Source organism: Salvia hispanica, chromosome 4 (genome assembly GCF_029641045.1).
Source record: "Salvia hispanica isolate PSC_SH4W2 chromosome 4, Shi_PSC_v1, whole genome shotgun sequence".
Lineage (NCBI taxonomy): Eukaryota > Viridiplantae > Streptophyta > Magnoliopsida > Lamiales > Lamiaceae > Salvia > Salvia hispanica.
Genome location: NC_142695.1, coordinates 35,850,590 through 35,856,589, shown reverse-complemented (window position 1 = coordinate 35,856,589; position 6,000 = coordinate 35,850,590).

Genomic DNA, 6,000 nt, shown 5'->3' with positions numbered 1-6,000 from the left:
GAAAACAGTAAGTTCATAAGGACGGACTTCTCACATAATAAATAGAATGAACTAGAAAGTGGTTCCCAATATTATTGCCACCTGCTTTGTAGGGACAATAATCCCAAGGAACTGCGAGTTTCAGGGTTCAATCAGAATTTATGAGATAGCTTGATTTTGTTATCAGCACATGAACATTGTCATGGGAGTGTGTTGTAGAAATAAAATTCTGTAATGCTAAATTTGATGGTCGTGCTTAGGCAACATTAAGCGGCCATGCCATGTCTTGTGGTCTCTGGACTATTCATCGGTGTTGTGACCAGTAAAATTGTCAAAATTTTAATGCGTATTAACCTCCTTTGGAGGATACAATTTATTAATTTTGCTGTTGTAAGACTTTGAAAAGTTTTATGGTTAACCTACTGAATTTCCTTACATAAGTTTATGACAAATAGTAAATTCTTCTGTTTGCAGTGCAATAAAATCCGTCAAGATGTCTTTTAATCCTCTTTCTGCAATTCTCAAAGAAAACAAACTCGAGGGCCAAAATTACATAGAATGGAAACAAAATTTGGATATCGTTCTCACAGCTGAAGAGTACAAGTTTGTGCTCACTACTCCACGCCCACCAGTGCCGTCGGCAAGCGCCGCGCAGGCACTGCGAGATGCGCATAGACGGTGGCATAAGGCGAATAAGATGGCTAAGTGCTACATGTTGGCTTCTATGTCTTCATTACTCAAGCATCAGCATTCTGCCATGAAAACTGCTGCCGAGATTATGCAAAATCTCGCAAATCTTTTTGGTACTCAGAATCGAACAGCTAAGTCTCAAGCCTTTTGGAGTATCATGACGAAGACTATGAAGGAAGGAACATCAGTGAGGCAACATGTCCTCGAGATGATGAGCCACCTCAACCAGATTGAGGTTTTGGGAGGGACGATCGATCCCGAGTCCCAGGTTACTATAATCCTTCTGAGTCTTCCCCCTAGCTTCCAGCAGTTCAAGCTCAATTTCGAGATGAACAAGCGGGATTATACTTTGGCTGAGCTGCTGACTGAACTTCAGTCGGTAGAGGACCTTATGGTTTAAGCTAAGGTAGCTATGCTGCGTTTGGAGCCTAATTCCTCTGGCTCGAAGCCTCGCGTAGGAAAGAAAAAGGCACCGAACCTAGTGGGAGCTAAGAATGCTAAGGGAAAGAAGAAGAAGAAGAAGAAGAAGAAGAAGAAGAAGAAGAAGAAGAAGGGTGATAAGAAGCCTACTGGAAAGTGCTTCAAATGTGGAGAAAAAGGTCATTGGAAGCCAGACTGTCCTAAAAAGGGCAAGGCTACAGGTATGCACCATGCTCTAGTAGTCGAGTCATGTTTGGCTTCGACATCTACTCATACTTGGGTTATTGATACTGGAGCAACTGATCATATATGTTTTGATCCTAACTTAATGCAGGTGACAAGATGGTTACATGATCGTGAGATCGAAGTCCAGCTGGACGACGCTACTAAAGTGGCGGCCGTTGCAGTAGGAGACGTTTATTTGCGTTTTTCTAGTGATAGATTTTTTTATTTTGAAGAATGTTTTGTTGATACCCTCTTTTAGAAGAAATTTAATTTCAGTTTCTAAATTGTCTTTTGATGGATATTCGATTTCTTTTAATGACGATTGCGTTATTAAGAAAGATGGTTCTTATATCTGTCGTGGTATCATGGAAAACAATCTGTACACAATCACTTCTACACAGTTTAATCAACGTAAATCGGAACTCAATGCTGCATCGATAATTTCTAAGAAAAGAAAAGAACCTTCAATTTCAATGAATGAAACGTACTTATGGCACCTTAGACTTGGTCATGCCAACGAAAGAAGGATTCATGCGATGGTTGATCAAGATCTTATTAAAGGTCTTGAAAAGGAAAGTGTGAATCCTGTTTGGAAGGCAAGATGACCAAGAGACCTTTTAGGTCAAAGGGTAATAGGCCAAGGAAGTACTTGAGCTCATTCATACTGATGTGTGTGGAACAATCTCAAACGAGGCAAGGAGCGGTTTTCGATATTTCGTCACTTTTATAGATGACTTCTCGAAAGTTGGATACATCTATTTGATGCGCTACAAGTCTGAAACTTTTGAAAAGTTCAAGGAGTTTAAGGCTAAAGTAGAGACGCGTCATGGCAAGAGTATCAAATGCCTGCGATCTGATCGCGGAGGCGAGTACCTAAGTGCCGAGTTTTTGGACTACTTATCAGCGTCGGGAATTCGATCCCACATGACTGCGCCGGGCACACCCCAGCAGAATGGCGTAGCTGAAAGAAGGAACAGGACTTTGTTAAACATGTTCCGATCGATGATGAGTTATGCACGGTTACCTATTTCGTTTTGCGGGCATGCTTTGCTATCAGCAAGCTATATATTAGACAACTTACCTTCTAAATCAGTTCCTACTACCCCATATGAGTTGTGGATTGGGCGAAAGCCCAATTTGGAACATTTCAGAGTGTGGGGGTGTCCGGCCCATGTATTGGAAAATGATCCAACTAAGCTGGAATCTAGGACGGAGGTATGTGTGTTTATAGGTTACCCTAGAGGATCAAAAGCTTATGAATTCTATAGTCTCCGAGATCAGAAAGTAATTGTGAGCACTCATGCCACATTCTTAGAGGAAGACTTTGTAATGAATCATAAGACCAGCAGTGAGATAGCTCTTGAAGATCTAACTCTAGTCACAACTTCCATTAACCAAGAACAATTACCTAGTGTAACAACAATTCCAGAAACATCAACTAATACTCCAGATGTTGTAGTGCCGCGTCGCAGTGGGAGGGTCTCTCATGAGCCCGAAAGATACATTGGTTTGGGAGAGTGTATGGATCACTCCTCGGACAACAATGTACTTGATCCCTTGAATCTTGCAGAGGCGCAAGCAGATGTCGATCATTGCGAATGGGTGAAAGTAATGGATTCGGAACTACAATCAATGATAGACAAAGACATCTATGATTTGTCTGTCCTACCCGAAGGCTGTACTGCCATTGGGAGCAAGTGGATATACAAACGTAAACGTGGACCCGATGGGCGAGTTAAAGTCTTCAAGGCAAGACTGGTGGCTAAGGGGTATACCCAAAAGGAAGACATCGATTACGATGAGACCTTCTCCCCAGTGGCCATGCTCAAATCGATCCGTATACTTTTTGTCTATAGCAGCTTACATGGATTGGGAAGTGTGGCAGATGGATGTCAAGACTGCGTTTTTAAACGGGAGTCTTGAGGAGACCATCTACATGGAACAACCCGAAGGCTATGTGGTAAAGGGTGGAACACATGGTTTGGAAGCTTAAGAATGCCATTTATGGCCTTAAGCAAGCATCTAGATCATGGAACCAGTGTTTTGATAAGACTGTTCAAAAGTTTGGATTCGAAAAATGCCCCAATGAAAGCTGCGTGTATAAGAAGGTTGAAAAGGGAAATGTTGTGTTCTTAGTTTTATATGTAGATGAAATTTTTCTAATTGGAAACAATAAAAAGATGTTGTCATCAGTACGAACTTGGTTGTCCAGCCAGTTCGAGATGAAAGATATGGGTGGTGCGGGACACATTCTCGGTATCAAGGTTCTTCGGAACCGTGCAAAGAGAACGTTGTGCTTATCCCAAGTATCTTTCATTGATACAGTACTTAGACGCTTTAGCATGCAAGATGCCAAGAAAGGTTTATTACCTTTTAGACATGGCATCCATTTATCTCAAGAGATGTGTCCTAAGACAGCATCTGAGACAGCGGAGATGAGAAGAATACCATATGTCTCGGCTGTTGGTAGTCTCATGTATGCTATGCTTTGTACTAGACCTGATATTTGCTTTGTTGTTGGCATGGTAGCAAGATATCAATCAAATCCCGGCCAAGGACATTGGACTGCCGTAAAGAACATACTCAAGTACCTTAATCAGACTAAGGACTATGTTCTAGTTTACAATGCAGCCGAGCTCTGTCCTTTAGGATATACAGATTCAGACTTTCAAGCTGATGTAGATTCGAGAAAATCAACTTCCGGATATGTGTTTACCTTAGGAGGTGGAGCTGTAATTTGGAAGAGTGTAAAGCAGAAATGCATTGCAGACTCTACCATGAAAGCCGAATATGTGGCCGCTTCGGAGGCTGCAAAAGAGGCTGTATGGCTTAAGAACTTCCTTTTGGACTAAGGTGTGGTTACGAATATGCCCAAGAGCATCACCATTTATTGTTACAATTCTGGTGCTGTGGCAAATTCGAGGGAATCACGGGCTCATAAAGTGAGCAAGCACATAGAGAGGAAGTATCATATCATTCGAGATATAGTGCAGAGAGGAGACATAAAAGTGGTCAAGATTGAGTCAGAAAACAACCTGGCAGATCCTTTCACGAAGGCATTAGCGGTCAAGCCGTTTGAGAGCCATGTTGAAGGAATGTGTCACGACCACAACTCCCTAGTACTAGTGAGCGTAACTATTTCGTGACTAAAATAATCTCATCAATCATGAAATAAACATAAGAGCAAAAATTCAACTCGAGGTAATAGTTTCAAAGGCGAATGGGAACATAGTCAAAAGAGAATCAGAGTATCAAGACTAAAATCATAAGTTTCTAGAACATAGGTCTACTGCAGCGGAAGAGTCCAAGACAAAATAGTATGTATGAAAACATATGATGGCCTCTATGGTTTCCCCCCACTCTTTCGAGTGTTGTGATGGTTTTCGTATGTAATTTGGAGTGTATCCAACTGATCCCGACCCAGCTGAGTCGTTGGTACGATAACCGGGACCTGGCTTCAAACAAATTTCCTCAACCCACTTCTACTGGTTAGTATAATGGAGGTAAGGGTTGATTCCCACGAGGATGGACACGTTTTGATAACTGCGGTGACTTTCCTGGGTGTTTTGGTTAGCTACCACGCTTGGGTTGAGATTTTACCTAGACAGGAAATAAAGGTGGTATTCTACTGACTAGTAGGCGTGAAAATAACAGACATGTGGGAGTGTTCGTGAAAATAGGGGAAAATGTGTCTTAGAGGCATATGAAAAGTAGACAGTTACTAAAAGGGGAAATTTAGACTACAAGGCATATTTGGTGGCTGGGTGGTTCTCTGACAGGTCTGGGCAGTACATCTGAAAAGTAGGGAACAAAAGCAAAAGTAACTTAAAAGTAAAAGTGGTCCAATAAAGTTGATTTTGCCGTTTTCTTCCTCACCAAGTATTGACAAAAATCATATGAACACAGACACCATAACTAAAACTTCAGATTCATAAATTCAAACTCAAGATCCATCGATTAAAATGCTTAAACTTAAATTAAACGGTAAAACTACAACTTTTACTTCTACTGACTGACATGCAAGGTGGTAATCACGACGCGGAAAAGAAACTCATGCACGAAAACTTGACTAAACATAGCTACAACTTCGAATCAACAACTCCCGATAAGAAAACACTTAGAAATTGAAAGCAATAACTAAATCTAACTTTCCTAGGCAGAATGAAGCAAACTCGAACCAAAGCGACATGCGAAATAGAAACTTCATAACGTAAATGTTGGAAAATAACAAAGTACTTCAAAAGAGCAACATCGATGAGTGTTTGCAAATAACTGACGATGAAACAAGTAAACTTTAAACTAAGAAAGCGATTAAGATTGTTTGTGCCACTCCGGGCGATGATACTACTACACTGCTACGATAATTGGCTGGAACGACGGACTGATGACTTCTCCGGCAAAATCTTGGACGTCAAGTGACCATGGCTGTGGCGAGGAACGAGAGGTAGGATAATGCTGAAGGACTGATCTTCTAGAGAGAATTCTACTAAGTGTGTTGAGAACCGAGAACTTCTAATCGAACTCTAAGGAACCAACTCTAAGTGCGATTGTCGAACTCCTTCTCTCTCTCCAAGTGGCTTCTTTTATATACAGGCTTGCCCTTGCTTTTAGGGTAGACTTCTCCCGCGTTTTGACCTTTTTGCCCTTGTCAATGATCATCCCAACTATCCTCCTTCTCCATCTCGA